Consider the following 18,849-nt stretch of genomic DNA (forward strand, 5'->3'; position numbering starts at 1 on the left):
GTATGTGAAAATTCCAGTAAAGGAGGTGTCACAAGAATCTGTTCCCTACCACCATCACCCCCAGTCTCCTAAAAATCAAATATCTCTAAGGTCTCAGCAGACTCAGAAGTCACTCTGGGGAGCCCTTTCTTTAATGCCTGTCCTCTGTTCAGTTTGCAACAGGATCTCTTCTTCCATATAGCTTTTCTTCCTCCTGGATGTAGTTCTTATCCCTGGCCCAGAACTTCAATTCTATTCCATACCTTGGGACAATTTTTCCTCTTCTTAGTGTGATAGCCTCAGTCTTCTCACCACTTCCCCATCTCCCACCTTTATCTTCTGGGAAGACATAATCTCTTTTACACTCTGATGAGCAAGAAAAAAACTATCATCCTTTTGATGAGTTAGACAGTTTACAGGGTCATGTCATCTATATTATCTGACCCACTGGAACTGAGTCCTTGCCCTGCCATTAGCTCTGTAGAACCTTGACTTGACATCTGACCTACCACTGAATCCTAAGCATCATTAGGCCTTTCTATATACCATGTAGGTGGACCCTATTGCAAAAACTGTCTTGCTTTTCTATTTCTATCACTAGCTTATGTTTTGTAATCATTCAACACCTAATAACGTTTTTAGTTGAATCATTCCTTGATTCATTCATGAACTTTTAGTGGGCAAACTCAGTCCTTTCCTTTCTTCTGTCTTTCATTCATTCCTACCCTCCTTCCCTCCTTCCTTCCTTCCTTTCTTCCTTCCTTCTTTTATTCCCTCTTAAATTCTTTAGTGTAACTAGGTAATGATGCAGCAGGAGTAAAAACCCTGAGGATTACTATTTATAATGCAAGAAGAACAAATAGATGGGCAAGAGATTTTATGATAGTTGCTAATGAAATCTTAAGTTTCAAAGCCACTAGTATAATCCCACAATGGATTTGTAATTATACTGATATAGACACTCCTTCCATTGGTGCCAAAGGTATTAGCTACATTTAAAAATGACCAATTGTCCCCATTAGAATAATTACATTGGTCCTAAAGGTATTAACTAAACTCAAAAAATGCCCAATTATTCCCATTAGCCTGTGATTGTGTTAAAATTATTTGCCAAGATTAGAAGTTCCATGAATATTTATGGAATTTTACATTTTGTTGTGATTACACTCTCAAACAGCATAAAGCATAGTATTACATTTAGAGGCTTATCCCACATGCCATGCTCATATCCAATGACTTTAGCTGACACTTTGCTGAGAAGATTTCCACCATCCATTATGGATCACCTTGATTTTTTTGACTATATATCTCTGAACATCTCAGTAAAAACTTCATCCATTTGCCCCCCCTGTAGCTTTTATTTTAATAGCATCAAAATTATTTTGTCATTCAACATCTTCAATCATCTGGCACTCTCTCCTTTTCTAATCTTATTTCATAATACTCTGCGATGTTCCAACCAAACTTCTGTTCCCCGTATATGTCATGTGTTCTCCCACTCTGTAGCTTTGATCATGTCTGAGATGCTCTCCCTTCTCTGAATCTGTTCAGTTCCTAGTCAGCCTCTAAAATACAACTCAAATGTCACCCCCACAATAAAACCATCCCTAGGAAAAGTTTAAACATCTCCCCACTGTGGTAGAGTAGAAAGAACACTGGGTTTAGAGCTAGCGGACCTGGATTCAAATCCCAGCTCTTCTACTTAATACCTGTCTGGCCTGAAGCAGTTCATTTAACCTCTGTAGGCATCAGAAAAGTTATCTGTAAAATAAGCAGAAGTTGGACTAGACTCAGGGTTGGGGAACCTGCAGCCTCAAGGCCATATGTGGCCCTCTAGACCTAAAATGTGGTCCTTTGACTGAGTCCAAACTTCACAAAACTATCCCCTTAATGAAAGGATTTGTTCTGTAAAATTTGGTCTCAGTCAAAAAGCAACACCCAAGGATCTAGAAGGTCATATGTGGCCTCAAGACTTAAGGTTCGGGGGGCGGAGCCAAGATGGCGGAGTGAAAGCAACGACTCACCTAAGCTCCTGGAAAAACTCCTTTGGATATTTCTGGGGGGAGAGTCTGACCAGACTTTGGAGGTGTAGAATCCAGTGGGAGACGGACTTTGACAGATTCGGAGCCCAGGCTGGACTGGAAGGTCCACGGGAGGGATCTGTTCCTCGGGGGTAAGAGCCCGGCGCACAGCGCAGCGAGGTCGGCGCGGCAGGGCGGAGGCGACCCGAGGGTCCCGAGAGTGGCGGGCGAGACAAGCGGAGCAGGAGATAAGCCAGGCCGAGCCAACGATATCAGCGCAACAGCCTTTGAAATCTTCAGCCTAAAGACGGGACTTCAGTGGGTCACTACTTGAACATCCAGAAGCTGGGATGCCGGAGTGATCAGTAAGTGCTCTCCCCTCCCCCCCGATGACCATGAGGGAACCATAAAATTCTTCCCCAGATTGATCCTGGATCAGTGGGAGCAGCAGAAAGGGGCGAGTGGTCTCGTAACACCAGAGGCTGGAGAGGTGGCAAAGGGAGATTCTTCCTACCGTGGTGGAGGCTATCTGGAGGGACAGACGACCCAGGGCAGAGAAAAATTCGCACTGAGACCCAAGCAAGCCGCAGCCCGGGAGACGAGCCCCAGGAGGGGCGGGAACACGCATTAGCCTCTAGGCGTGCCCCAGTCCTCCAGGGGAAAAGGGAAGACAATAGGGAAGCTGGGATCACCAACCCCCGGACCTTGCCTTTGCCTCAGGCCAGCTGAGGAGATATCCTGAGACCAGACCACACCTCCCACACACCTATCAAGCTAAACCCAGGGTTGATCTGGGAAACAACAACAACAAAAAAAAGCCTGCTTTTAGCCTAGACAAACATCAACTCAACTTAAAAGATCTGTATCTTCTGACTGAAAGAACCAAAAGCTACAACACTCAGCCAACATCATGAATCGGAAAAAGCAGACGAAAAGTGAAAAAACCATAGAATCTTTCTATGGGGATAAGGACCAAAACACAAACACCAAAGAGGTCAGAGCTGAGACTGTACTTCCATCTGAAACCTCAGATGGGACTATGAATTTCTCGCAAGCACAACTAGATTACCTGGAATGTCTGAAGAAGGATATAAAAGAAAAACTGGCCAATGATTTTAAAACCATAAAAAAAGAATTCACTGATGAGAACATCAATCTGAAAAAGAAAATTGAAGAAATGGAAAAGGAAGTTCAAAAATTAACTGGAGAGAATAATTCCCTAAAAGGAAGAGTTAATCAAACGGAAAAGGAAACTCAAAACCTAATAGGGAAAATTGATCAGATGGAAAAGGAAACCCAAAACCTAACTGGGAAAATTGGTCGAATGGAAAAAGAAGTACAAAAATTAAATGGAGAAAATAGCTCCTTAAAGGGAAAAATTGGCCAGATGGAAAAGGAGATGCGAAAGCTAACTGAAGAAAACAATACGATGAAGATTAGAATTGGGCAAGTAGAAACTAATGACTCAATGAGGCAACAAGAGTCAGTCAAACAAAATCTAAAGAATGAAAAGATGGAAGAAAATCTAAAATATTTAATTGGAAAAACAACTGACCTGGAAAATAGATCCAGGAGAGAAAATCTAAGAATTATTGGCCTGCCAGAAACCCATGATGAAGAAAAGAGTCTGGACAATATCTTCCAGGAAATCATCAAGGAAAACTGTCCAGAAGTACTAGACTCAGAGGGCAAAATAGTCATCGAAAGAATCCACCGTTCCCCACCGGAAAGGGATCCCAAACTCAAAACCCCAAGAAATATAGTTGCCAAATTCCAGAGCTATCAAGTGAAGGAGAAAATACTACAAGCAGCCAGAAAGAAACAATTTAAATATCAAGGTCACACAGTCAGGATCACACAGGACCTTGCAGCTTCTACATTAAAAGATCGAAAGAATTGGAACCCAATATTCCGTAAGGCAAAGGAGTTGGGACTCCAACCGAGGATCAACTACCCAGCAAAGTTCAGCATAACATTTCAGGCAAGGAGAAAGTCATTCAACGAAATAAGGGATTTCCAGAGCTTCCTGACCAAAACACCAGAACTCAATAGACAATTTGATCTTCAAATGCAGGTCTCCAGAGAATCATAAAAAGGTAAACAGAGGGGAAAAAACAAAAACAAAAACTTGCAACTCAATTAGGGCAATCTGTTTACCTCCCTGTAAGGGAAGATGCTACCTGTTAATCTTGAGAACTGTGCAGCTATTATGATAAAAGGGATATATGTAGAGGGAACGGGCATAAAGTAAATGATGTCATGGCAAAAATGTGATTTAAGTATGAGAAGGGAATGTAATAGGAGGTGTGGAAAGGGGGAAGCAGAAAATGGCAAATTATATCACAGGAAGAAGTACAAAACCATAGTAGAGGGAAGGAGGGGAGGGAGATGAGCATTGTTTGAGAGGTACTCTCATCTGATTTGTTCAAAGGAGGGAACAATAACCTTAAGCAGATAATCCTAACTAGCTCTATAGGTAGTAGGAGGGGAAGGGGGAAGAAAGGGGAGGGTGGCTAAAAGGGAGGAAAGAAGCAATAAGAGTAAAGGGGACTAAAAGGGAGGGGGGCTAAAAGAAGGAGGGGAAGGCTGCAGGAGGAGGGGGAGAAAAGTGAATACTATTGAGGAGGGGAAGGGAGACGGGAGAGTTAAAAGCACAAATGGTGGGAAAGAGGGTGGAGGGAAATACACAGATTGTAATCATAACTGTGAATGTGAATGGGATGAACTCTCCCATAAAACGGAGACGGATAGCAGAATGGATTAAAAGCCATAATCCAACAATATGCTGCTTACAAGAAACACATTTGAAACGGGGGGATACACATAGGATAAAGGTCAAAGGATGGAGCAGAATATATTGTGCTTCAGCTCATGTAAGAAAGGCAGGAGTAGCAATCCTAATCTCAGACAAAGCAAAAGCAGAAATAGATCTAATCAAAAGGGATAAGGATGGAAACTATATCCTGCTAAAAGGCACCATAGACAATGAAGCAATATCATTACTAAACATGTATGCTCCAAGTGGTATAGCATCCAGATTCTTAGAGGAGAGGTTGGGGGAGTTGAAGGAAGAAATTGATAGCAAAACTATACTAGTGGGGGACCTCAACCTCCCCCTCTCTGAACTAGATAAATCCAACCTTAAAATAAACAAGAAAGAGGTTAAGGAGGTAAATAAAACTCTGGATAAGGTAGATATGATAGATCTTTGGAGAAAATTAAATGGGAATAGAAAGGAATATACCTTTTTCTCAGCGGTACATGGAACATTTACAAAAATTGACCATGTACTAGGACATAAAAATCTCACAATCCAGTGCAGAAAGGTAGAGATAATCAATGCATCCTTTTCAGATCATAATGCATTAAAAATTACATGTAATAAAAGGCCATGGAAAGAGAAACCAAAAATCAATTGGAAACTAAATAATCTAATTCTAAAGAAGGATTGGGTTAAAGAAGAAATCATAGAAACAATCAACAACTTCATTCAAGAGAATGACAATAGTGAGACAACATACCAAAACTTATGGGACACTGCAAAAGCAGTTATTAGGGGAAATTTTATATCTCTGAATGCTTACATAAATAAAATAGAGAAAGAGGAGATCAATGACTTAGGCTTGCAGTTGAAAAAGCTAGAAAAAGAACAAATTGAAAATCCCCAAGTAAATACCAAATTAGAAATACTGAAAACCAAAGGAGAGATTAATAAAATTGAAATAAAGAAAACTATTGAATTAATAAATAAAACCAATAGTTGGTTTTATGAAAAAACTAATAAAATTGATAAACCTTTGGTTAATCTGATCAAAAAAAAGAAAGAAGAAAACCAAATTACTAACATTAAAAATGAAAGGGGTGAACTCACCTCCAATGAGGAGGAAATTAAAACAATAATTAGAAACTACTTTGCCCAACTTTATGCCCACAAATTCGATAATCTAAACGAGATGGATGAATATTTTAAAAAATACAAATTGCCCAGATTAACAGAAGAGGAAGTTGAATACTTAAACAACCCCATCTCAGAAAAAGAAATTGAACAAGCCATCAATGAACTCCCTAGGAAAAAATCTCCAGGGCCAGATGGATTCACAAGTGAATTCTATCAAACATTTAAAGAACAGTTAATTCCAATACTACATACACTATTCTTGAAAATTGGGGAAGAAGGAGTCCTCCCAAATTCTTTCTATGATACAAATATGGTTTTGATACCCAAACCAGGAAGAGACAAAACAGAGAAAGAAAATTATAGACCAATTTCCCTAATGAATATAGATGCAAAAATTTTAAATAAGATTTTAGCAAAACGAATACAGCATCTAATCACGAGATTAATACATTATGATCAGGTAGGATTCATACCAGGACTACAGGGCTGGTTCAATATTAGGAAAACTATTAGCATTATCGACCACATCAACAACAAAGCTAACAAAAACCACATGATTATCTCAATAGATGCAGAAAAAGCTTTTGACAAAATACAACATCCATTCCTACTAAAAACATTGGAGAACGTAGGAATAAAGGGAACTTTCCATAAAATAATAAGCAGTATCTATCTAAAACCTTCAGCAAGCATTATATGCAATGGGGATAAGCTAGATGCATTCCCAATAAGATCAGGGGTGAAACAAGGTTGTCCATTATCACCACTATTATTCAATATGGTACTAGAAATGTTAGCTGTAGCAATTAGACAAGATAAAGATATTCAAGGAATTAGAATAGCCAAAGAAGAAACTAAGTTATCACTCTTTGCAGATGATATGATGATTTACCTAGAGAATCCCAGAGATTCAAGTAAAAAATTACTTGAATTAATAAACAACTTTGGCAAAGTTGCAGGGTACAAAATAAACCCACACAAATCCTCTGCATTCCTATATATTAGCAACAAAGTTCAACAGCAAGAGATAGAAAGAGAAATCCCATTTAAAGTTAGGGTAGACAGTGTAAAATACTTAGGAGTCTACCTGCCAAAACAAACCCAGGGACTATATGAACACAATTACAAGACACTTTTTGCACAAATAAAGTCAGATTTAAGTAAGTGGAAAAACATTAGTTGCTCATGGGTAGGCCGTGCTAATATAATAAAAATGACAATTCTACCCAAATTAATATACTTATTTAGTGCCATAGCAATTAAACTATCAGACAATTACTTTCTAGAGCTGGATAAAATAATATCAAAATTCATTTGGAAAAACAAAAGGTCCAGAATATCAAAGGGACTAATGAAAAGAAATGCTTGGGAAGGTGGCCTAGCGCTACCAGACCTTAAACTGTACTATAAAGCAGCAATTATCAAAACCACTTGGTATTGGCTAAGAAACAGAGAGGTAGACAAGTGGAATAGACTTGGCACTCAAGATGCAGTAGGCAAGGAATATAGCAACCTTCTGTTTGATAAACCCAAGGACCCCAGCTTCTGGGATAAGAACTCATTGTTTGACAAAAATTGCTGGGAAAACTGGATAACAGTGTGGCAGAAATTAGGCATAGACCCATACCTGACACCGTACACAAGAAAAAAGTCCAAATGGGTACATGATTTAGGTATAAAGATTGATACCATGAATAAACTGGAGAAGCAAGGAATAGTGTATTTATCAGATCTATGGAGAAGGGAAGAATTCTTTACTAAAGAAGAGATAGAATGCATTATGAAATGCAAAATGGATAACTTTGATTACATTAAACTGAGAAGTTTTTGCACAACCAAACCCAATGCAACCAAAATCCGGAGGGATGTAGTAAATTGGGAAAAAATTTTTACAGCTAAGCTCGGGGATAAAGGCCTCATTTCTAGAATATATAGAGAACTGACCCAAATGTATAATCATACAAGTCATTCCCCAATTGATAAATGGTCAAAGGATATGAACAGGCAATTTTCAGAGGAAGAAATTAAAGCTATCTATAATCATATGAAAAAATGCTCTAAATCACTATTGGTTAGAGAGATGCAAATCAAAACAACTCTGAGGTACCACATCACACCTATAAGATTGGCAAACATGACAGAACAAGAAAATGATAAATGCTGGAGAGGATGTGGGAAAGTTGGAACACTAATTCATTGTTGGTGGAGCTGTGAGCGCATCCAACCATTCTGGAGAGCAATTTGGAACTATGCCCAAAGGGCTACAAAAATGTGCATACCCTTTGACCCAGCAATATCGCTACTAGGACTATATCCCCAAGAGATCATAAAAATGGGAAAGGGTCCCACATGTACAAAAATATTTATAGCAGCACTCTATGTAGTTGCCAAAAACTGGAAGTCAAGGGGATGTCCATCAATTGGGGAATGGCTGAATAAATTATGGTATATGAATGTAATGGAGTACTATTGTGCCATAAGAAATGATGAACAAGAAGACTTCAGAGAGGCCTGGAAGGACTTATATGACCTGATGCTGAGTGAAAGGAGCAGAACCAGGAGAACTTTATGCACAGCAACAACCACAGTGTGTGAGAGTTTTTTCTGGTAGACTTAGATTTTTGTAATAACACAAGAACTTCTGAAAAAAAAAAAAAAATCCCAATGGTGGACCTCAAGGCAAAAAGCCTTCCACACTCAGAGAGAGAAATATGGAAGTCACTCACATAATGTAGCAGATCATGTTTGTGTATGTGTATCTGTTTGTGTATCATGTTCTGATTTGTTATACGGATTCTTTCATTTATCTTAGTCTGACTACATAGCATGACGATAGTGAAAATATATTCAATAGGAAAGTTTATGTAGAATCTATACAGAATTGTATGCAGTCGTGGGGAGGGAGGGAGGTAGTGGGGGGTGGGTGGGGAGGGATAAAATCGCAATTGTATGGCAGTGATTGTTAAACATTAAAAAAAATAAAAAAATTAATAAAAAAAAATAAATAAAAAAAAAAAAAAAAAAAAAAAAAAAGACTTAAGGTTCCCCAGCCCTGGTAGATGAATGGATGAATAAATGAAAAGGAATTGATTAAGTGCTTACCTTGGGCAAAGGATTATACTATGTTCCAGTGATGCAAATAGCAAGAAACCCCAGTCCTCAAAAATCAGTATTCAAAACACACATAAGAGTTTTGAACTACAAGTAGGATTCAGTGATCCTATAGTACTTAGGGTACAAAAGCAACACAGACAGTGATGCCTCTTCTTTAATTTCATTTCCATTACTAAAGTTATATTTATTTCTGATGTTGAACAGTTTGATTTTATAAAATGCCTTTAGTAGTAAGAGCTTTATTTTCTAGGTCTTCAGTAGCTATGACTGCTAAGGAGGCAGCACTATAGCATCGACAGAAGAAATAGTAGGTCATATCTCCACAGAAGCTTATCCCAGAGATGATGGTTGCAGGAAATGGACTGGTAGTAGAGTTGGTGGTCTATGTAGAGGGACTAGGGAGATTTGCCACTCTCCCAGTTCTTAGGCTACATTGTTACCCATTGGTTGCAGTTGTTATGGGTGGTGGTGGTGGTGGTAGTGAGGTAAGTGCTCCCCTTCTTAATCGTCATTGCTCATTTCAATGATCTCTATGGGAATTGACTGGAAGCAGACATGATGGTTTTTGTAGGGGTGTTGTTGCTCAATCATTCAGTCTCCTCTGACCAACTGTCCATGGAGTGTTCTTGGCAAAGATGCTGGAATGGTTTGCCCCTTCCTTCTCTATTTTAGGAAGAGGTTAAGTGACTTGCTTAGGGCCACAGAACTAGTGAATATATGAGGGCAAAATTGAACTCTGGTCTTTCTGATTCCAAACCCAGTGCTCTATTTACTTAACCAGCTAGTGGGATTAAAGAGAAATGATTACTATTTCCAAGGTTCTTTGGCTCGGAATCCTAGGAAATCTCCTTTGGGAACTGAGGGGAGGTAGTGGTTGAGATGAAGGTGATGTTTTCATTTAACTGCCACTTGGTGGGTGGGTCTCTCTCTCTCTCTCTCTCCTATTGCAACAAAATCCCATGAAATCTCTGACCTTACATGACACTTTATCTTAATGGGATGAGAAGAAGCAATGATAAGATCCACTGGGAACAAATTAAATTTTTGAAAGGTCCATAGTCCATATTTATATTTGGGGGAGGAAAAGCTACTAGATATTATTTCCTATAATGAGGCTATACCAAAATATGTACAATGAACATATAATTAGACATTTTATGATTTTAGTTGTGGTTTGACGGGATTATTATGAAAAAAACAACAAGTATAAGAACATATTTTTTTTTTTTAATTCAGAAGTCAGGGATCCCAGTTTGCACATTTTTATTTTGTTCTCTGATAGAGTCTATACTTAGAGGACAGTCCATCAATAACTAACCATTTCTATGGGTAATGAGATAACTTTCTCCAATTGTGCAATCACAACCTCTCCATGCCTTTTCAACCTTTATGCTGTTTGTCCACATCCTCCCATAAATCTTCCATAGACAATCTAGGATTTTATTTTTTAGGTCTTTCAACATTCCATGGACAATGGTTACTATTGGGCCATCCATCTTTTGTTGCTCTTGCTTTTCTTTCCAGCCCACTTCTCTATCTGATCATAAACTTTCAGGATAAATGGGGGTGGGGGCAGAGAGGAAAGGAAGAAGGGGAGAGAGGGAGCAGAAAGGGTAGGGGAATGGGGAAAGAAGGACTGGGTCTAGGACAGGGAGAGGGGACTAATAAAAATCATTCATCACTGGAAGTTCCTTGCTCAAATATAATCACAGGTCTTTACTAAAAAGAAAAATGTATAAAGCACTCTAATAGTTGTCAACAAAGGAATTTTGTTGGATCCAGAGGAATGACTATTCCCTTTCCCACTAAGGGGCCCCATCTCTGGTTTCATACATGAAAACGTATGTTCACTACTGGTAAAAATTTGGCTTCAAGAAAGGGGTAAAGTCCTTTATAATTATCTCTGGTTCTTTACATCTCTGTCAGAATTAAGACATTACTCAGGTTAGTATCTCTTTAAAGACTGAATAGAAATATCCTCAGTATATATCCTACATTGGAAGGATAACTATTTTTTTCCCAGAGAAAAGAAATGATTGTAACATAAAAGCCTCATCAGCTTACATTAAGAAAGACTTAAAGCATGATTTCATTACTCATAACTTGTATTACACATTTCCAGGTGATTGATACTTAAAACACTGAAACATGGAGCACTTAGTGGGACTGCTAAATAAGCATTTCATCTCAGCTCTTCATTATGTTAATAATTCCCTCAAGTACCATGGCTTCTAGTCAACCAGGTCAAGATTTAGAATAATCCCTTTGTGATAGTATTCTATTAGTAAGGCATATTTGCACAATCCTCCAACTCCTAACTCTGATTGAAGGGCCCAGGAATGCCAGACCTCTCAAACTTGCTGATTTCCTTCATCTATATTGTGGTTGTTGTTAATCATTTTAGTCAATTAGGAAATAATCAGAGGAGGCCACCCAGGTCTGATTTCAGGATTGCATATGTATACACTGTCATTTGTGAACATCTGTCTTAGTACCTGGAAGTGGAAAGGAGAAGCTAGTTTTTGAGTTGGTCCCTGAAAGAAAGAATTGATTTGAATTGAAGGATATGGGAGGGAAGGTAATAAATACTAGGTATATGAGTCTGAAATGACATTGATGCAAGAGGGTAAAGGATGATAAAAGGGTTGAAAGGTGGTCAAATTTGATTGATAATATTAAACGGAGAAGCAAAATTAAAGGCTATATAGATAGGCTGGAGCATACTTCTGAAAAGCTTTAAGGATCAGGTTCAAGGATTTATATTTTTAGGCAACTGAGTCATTGAAGGCTTTGGAGTAGAAATGGATCAATTTAATTATTGTAGGTGCTGCAAGAATTAATCTACAAATCCATAAAAAAACCCCACAAACTTGATATATAGAGGACAAAATATATTTCAATCAAAGGTAATGAGTTTGTGGTATATATGTGGTATCATCCTTCCCTGTCAACCCCTAGAAAGGGCAATAGGACAACCACTCTCTAAGCTGACTCACCCATTCCAATAGGCCTTCACATAGTCAGAGAAGAATCACTATCACATTGTTATTCTCAAATTAGTTCAAGATCCTAGGGAAAATCCTTTTGTAGAAAATATATTCCCACTACTCACCACTCTTCCTACTCACCATTGTATAGGGTCTTGATTTAAAAAAGACAATGATACTGACATCAGAACTTACTATAATAATTTATAAAAGAGCAAGATGAAAACAATAAAAAAACTACATAACATCCACTCAATATAAGCAAATGCTGGAATTATTAATATATCACAGTCTGCACAGTCTTCATCTCACCAATGAACTTGGTATCTGTAGGGAATAATGGGCACACACTGTCATAAACTTGGCATGGAGATAAATGAATGCAGAAAAACCATGTGTTTGGAGTACTTCACAACTATGGACATCAGCCTTTGATGTTGTTAGCATATTCAGGAAAATTGCCCCACATAAGGGTATTTCTTTGCTAAATTGTTCATCTTCTGGTCCTGACCAATCTCTACCTGCCCAAATCTTTGACTCTAAAAACTTATGGAACATTAACAAGATCTCTTAACTCACAAATATGAACTGCAAAAGTATTATGTTAATTGCATAATATTACATACAATTCCAAACTAATTGCATAACATTTGTATATATTGTTTAACACATTTTTAGCCAAAGAACTGCAAATCTCAGCTGTCTCAGGGCAATGGAGAAAAACCCAGAAAAGCTGTTCACTCACCTTAGTTCCATTCTTACTCATTGTGCATCGTTTAATTTTCTGTCAGCAAGCTAATCCAATAGCAAATGAGCTACAAAGTCCCTATTCCCTTTTCTCCATTTTTCCTCTTTAACCACAAGGGCCACAGAAAATAAAAGGGACCTCTGAGAAGCTTCACCTTTCTCAGACTGTAGATGGTGCTAAAGGGAAAATCAGCTGTTTTCTAAAGAAATCAGCCTTTCTCCAGCGAATTAGGAAAGAAGCATTCTTGGCAGATGGCTGACTCTCCTGTTGTTGGTTTCTTCACACAGTTCCCACAGTAGTGAATTTTCCACCTCCTACTGAGTTCACTCCTTGATCATTCCAGTCAAGTTCTTCACCCTTTCTGGTGGTGCAAATTGGTATCACCTGGTGCTCTGTGATTCACCTTTTCCTTATAAGACTGAAAAAACCCCCAAAACTCATAAACTCCCCTTTTCTGACAGTTTTAAAACCCACAGTCCTTATTTAGTCATAAGATAATATTTAAACTTTGTCAGTTTTGACCTCTTTAACCTGAAAATCAGTTACATACAAATGAACTGATGGAGTAAAATATTCTGTGCTTTATTCCATCTTCAGACTGGTCCTCTTTACATAGTTCATCTCTGAAAACTGTTTATTCATAATGCACATGTATATTTTAGCTTGTACTACATAAAATTTCATTTACTGGTTAAACTATTCATATATGAGAACATAACTTTACATCCCTTAGAAGGTGATTTAATCCTTTTTACTGATGCAAAAGTTTCTTTTCTCTCCCTTTCGGCAATCAAATTGCTCACCTTCTATTTGAAAATGGTTTCTTAACACATGAATTTTAGTAGGTTTGTGAAGCAGAAGTTATTTTTCTCTCCCTTTGGGGTAACAAAATGTTTGCCCATGAAAGGGGCTTTAATTTGCATTTTTCCAAGTTGACTTATTTTTTTTCTTCTTTATGCAAAAAAGGTTTTTTCCTACTCTTCTTTCTGTAAGCTTCTCATTTTTTAAAGGGGCAGCACTTTACAAATATACGTTACTAATTTTCAAATGTACAAAGAAGCTTTTAATGAAGAATAAAACACAAATTCACTTAAAAGCATGTCAAATTCATAATTGTTTCATCACTATGCATTTTTCATTCAAAAATATTTATCATGCCCCAACTATGTGGTACACACTAAGAACACAAAGAGAAAAAGAAGATGGTCCCAACCCTCAAAGAGTTTACATTCTACTGGCATGTGCATGTACATAATGGAGAGCATCTAACAAGTACAAATATGAATATAATATTGAGGGTAGTTAGGTAAATGTAGCCTCTGACTGGAGTTAGGAAGACCTGAGTTCAAATGTGACCTCAGACAATTAATAGCAGCTTGACTCTGAGCAAGTCACTTAACCATTGTTTACCTCAGTTTCCTCACCTGTAAAGTGAGGATAATAGTAGCATCTAACTCCCAAGGTTTTGACAACTATCAAACGAGGTAATGATTTAAAACACAGGGGCTGGCACTTAGTGCTATGTAAAAGTTAGATACTGTTGTTATTATTATTAATAATGAAAGATATAGATATTAGATAGTAATGAAAATATATCTTTAAGAAGATAACAACGTCAACTGTTGGATTAGGAAGGGAGACATTGACATTTGAGCCAAGTCTAAAAGGAAAAAAAATCCTTAAAGAAAGAAAAATAGGACCAGTTCCTCAAATCTAATTATACCTAATCAGGCTGATCACAGAAAAACATAAGTTGTCCATTACAGAGAGTATTCAGGAAAAGCAAGTCAGTCAAATTCATTGTGCCCTGCCTTCTCATCATGCACTTTCCCAACTCTTTTCATATGACCTTGCTAATGTATTTATTTTAATGTGCAGCATGGTTTATTTTTTTTTGATTTTTGGACTTATCATTCCTTCTATAACCTTAGTTATATTTGTACGTGTGTGTGCATGTATGTGTAGCTATATCACACTCACCCCACAGCCTCACATATTTCTAAGACTCCTTACTACTTCTGCAGGTGAGTACTTCTCTAAGTCATAATCTGTTTGTAACTGTAACCAAGCCCCTACCATACCCCTCTTTGGTGGATCATGCTAAGGACATAAATGAATTCAAAAGCACGGGAATGTTTAATCAAAACAAATCAAGGCAAACAACAAATAATTAAATCATATCTCTCTGGGGTGGGGAGTCTGCAGCCTCAAGATGGCATGTGGCTTTCTAGGTCCCCAAGTGTTGCACTTTGACTGAATCCATACTTCACAGAATAATAAAAGGATTTGTTCAGTGAAGTTTAGATTCAAAGGACTGCACTTGAGGGCCTAGAGGGCTGCATGTGGCCTCGAAGCCTCAGTTTCCCCACTTCTGGGATAGATTCAATCTTCTACATTTCCAGGGAATAAGTAACATCTTTTATTCCCCTACTTTCCGTTCCTGTAGCAGATTTAAGAATTCAATCACTTCAAACTCATGGTAACAATTAGATTACCTCCTATCCATTCTGTATATTCTTTGCATGTAACTCGTAATTTTCATTTAAGAAAATAACATCCATGTTTTCTCTCTTTCCTATTAGGTTGTGAATGCTTTGAGGGCAGGGAATGTTTTGAATGTTGTTGTTTTTTTTTTTTTTAATCTTTGTTTCCCTACCACATAGCACAATGCCTAAAACATATTAAGCACTTTTTTATAATTCCTTGCTAAATTCTTTAATGACTGATGAAAGCTTTTCTCCCCATTTTCATGTCACACTAGGGTGAGCTGGCACTTAATAGCCAATAGACACTTGCTAAACCCCCTCTCCTCTCTATCTGATATGTATCTTCCTGAGTTAACACATCAATGCTCTATTTTCATTGAATTGCTACCTTTCATCTCACATGAACTATATTTACTTCCTTCTCATGAGGAAGCTATTATGACTTTCAACTGTGTGGTCACCTGCTTGTCCTTTGTTTGCTGCTGCTTTTCTCCTCTTCTGAACTCTCTCCCTTCTCTCTTTCCATGATTGCTGTTTTCTTCCAATTGTACTCCAGCCTGATGCTGTACTTTCAGATGCAAGCCACTCTGGAAGTTCCAGAGCTTTCTATAATAAAAAATGGCAATGTTCAGCACTTACCTTAGTACCTAGCACATAGTGGGAACTCAAAAAATGCTTGTAGATTAAATGATTAAATGAAGACTAAATGAAATTGAAATGGAAGGCATCTGTGAAAAAACAAACAAATAAACAAAAAACCAGGAATTATATTTTCCTATATTACATTAGTTTGTGTGTTCTTTGAAGGAAAGGATTAATTTGTAGTCTTTTGTACTAATGCCTTGCATAATGATTTTTTTTTTGAGAAAGCACCTCACAATTATCCATCCTACGGTTAAAATAAATGCAATATATTAGTGTTCTTATAATTTTGCACTGAAGTCAAATTTCCTGCTATGCACCTATTGTCTCTGCCTCAAGGATCTCAACCTCATACCAGGCTATGCCCCTCAACAAGCATTCAGCCTGAGGTGCACATAGGCAGACCTATCCAGTCAATTGTTGCCTTAATGTGCCAGGAGAAAAGCAATCCTTCACTCCAGAAGTAGAGACTGACACAGAGCATATGAGTGATTTATTCCAGCCCACTTCCTGCTTTGCAAAAATTTGCAAGAATGGTTCAACAATGCTGGTTAAACTCAGCTGAGGTACATTAGTCTTTTAACATCATTCTTTTAGGGAAGAGAGCTATAGATAGTAGTGCAAAAAGTTCTATGCAAAGATTCAAAATCCAAATCTTTTGCAGCACCTTAAAAATAACATTTACGAGATTTATGATGCATTGGCTTTACCTTGCATTTTGCATTAAATGTCTTAGCTAGGGACAGCAGCTGAAGATGAAAATGCATCTGCATTATAAAACTTTAACCTTCTGTGACATTTTAAAATTGTATTTTTGGCTGTCTGTGTGACATGTTGTAGCTTTTATTTCAAAGGGCATTTCCTTTCTGTTTGTGAAAAGTATTATTCCTATGTGAGTTAAGACTAAAAGGAGAGAACTACTATATATAAGGTACAACTCTAGAGCAATGAAAGATTTTTTTTTACAATAAAACAACAGAACCAATATGTCTAAATGAGTGTAGTTTCTTTGAAGTACTGCCCTTGGGAGACATATCTCAGTGTTTCTGTTTAAAATATCTGTGGTAGTACTGTTTTGGAACTGTCTTCAAAACTTCTTTACAAGATACACTAAAAAATATTATTTTATCTCCACACCTCTTTTTTAATCAAAAGTTTTGCTCCCTAACTTGGCCTCATGTTTACAGGTTTTTCTTTAAATGAATTTCGATTATTTGCAAAAGTTAAAGATATTTGTAAAAGATAAAGATGTGCAATCATTGAATATTTATGGGAATGTCTACCTGGTAGATACCATCAACAGATGCCTCCTTAACTGAAGGACTCTCCTAGCCATCATAAGTCTTGACTCTACTGTCATCCATGGCAGATATTGATGTGGCTCTATTTGGAAAACACTGTAAGCCAAGATTATGTCATACCATTTTAATTATGACCTTGGGAAAAAATTTAGCATGTGTAATTCTCTATATTTGACTCTCTTCTGCTGCATGGCTAGAAAATCTCTACTGTTTTATATTCTAATCCCTGTGATTCAGGGCATTGGGGGGAGCACACAGATGTCTGCCCTGTCAAGACATTTTTTTCTTCTAATTTTAAACCCTATCTTTAATTGACTTAGTCCTACTTGTCTTTAGTTCCTAACCCCCTTGGTCATCCTATTCTGCTGGAATCTTGTGCCCCCCCTTTATCCCTCTTTCATTGGTTTGTTTTGGAGGCAGTTGGAGGTAAATGACTTGCTCAGGGTCACACAGCTAGTAAGCGTTGGAGGCTGGATTTGAACTCAGGTTATGCTTCCTTTATTAACAAATTGTCCTTTATCCTAGATTTCTTTCTGTCAGTTTCCTTCCAACTCTTCAGTTTGGCTTTTAAAGCCTTTCAGCCTAAGCTTCTAGACTTATTTTATATTCTCTTCTCATTTAAGTAAGTCATGCAACAAACACTTACTAAGGCCTACTAAGTTCCAGATACTTGTATTTGAGGATACAAAAAGAGACAAAGGCCAGAGCTCACAATTTAAAGAGAGAGCCCACAAATGTGCAAAAAGGTACAAACAAGTCAGATGAGATGATAAATAGGAAATAATTAAAGGAGGGAATACACTAAAATTAAGAAGAGTTGGAAATGATTTCTTAGGAAAGTGGGATTTTAGCTGGGATTTCAAGGAAGTGAAAGAAGACAGTAGGTAGAGGTGAGGAAGGCATGTGTTGCAGGCACAGAGTTCAAGCAGAGAATATGTCTAGAGCTGAGATGCAGTATCTTCTTTGCGGAACAGCAAGAAGATCAGTTTCAGTGAGTAAAAGTACATGTAGTGGGATATAAGATGAAAGAAGTCTTAAAAGGAAAGAGGCAGGAGAGGCTAGGTTATGAAAGCTTTGAGTGACAGAGATTTTTGTTTTCAAACCTGAGATGATAGTCAGTGGGATTTACTTAGCAGAGGGTCACATGATTAGAGCTGTACTTTAGGAAAATCACCTTAACAAATTAATGGAGAAATGAATTAGAGTTAAGAGACTTGAGGTAGGCAGGCTCATCATCAGGTTACTGAAATAGTCCAAGCATGAGGTCAGAGGGCCTGCTCTGATTGGTGACAGGGTCAGAGGAGAAAAGGTGGAGTAAAGGAGAGAAATAGCAAAGGTAAAACTGATACACAGATTGAATATAAAGAAAAACATTGAAGAGTCAATGCTAACACCTAGGTTGCAAGCCTGAGGGATAGGGAAGACAGTTTGTCCTTGACAATAATAGGGAAGTTGTGGGGATTCAAGAGGGGTTCAAGAGAAAAAATGAGTTCAGTTTTGGACATGTAGACTTGAAGATCTCTACTAGAAATCCAGTTCTGGATATCTGAAAGGTAGTTAGAGAGGAGAAAATGGAGGTCAGCCAGAAGTTTAAGGCAGGTTACATAGATTTTAGAATCATCAGCCAAGATGCTTCCATAGATGTTTAAGAAACTATAGCCTACTTATTGTTT

This window comes from Notamacropus eugenii, chromosome 4 (genome assembly GCF_028372415.1).
Source record: "Notamacropus eugenii isolate mMacEug1 chromosome 4, mMacEug1.pri_v2, whole genome shotgun sequence".
Lineage (NCBI taxonomy): Eukaryota > Metazoa > Chordata > Mammalia > Diprotodontia > Macropodidae > Notamacropus > Notamacropus eugenii.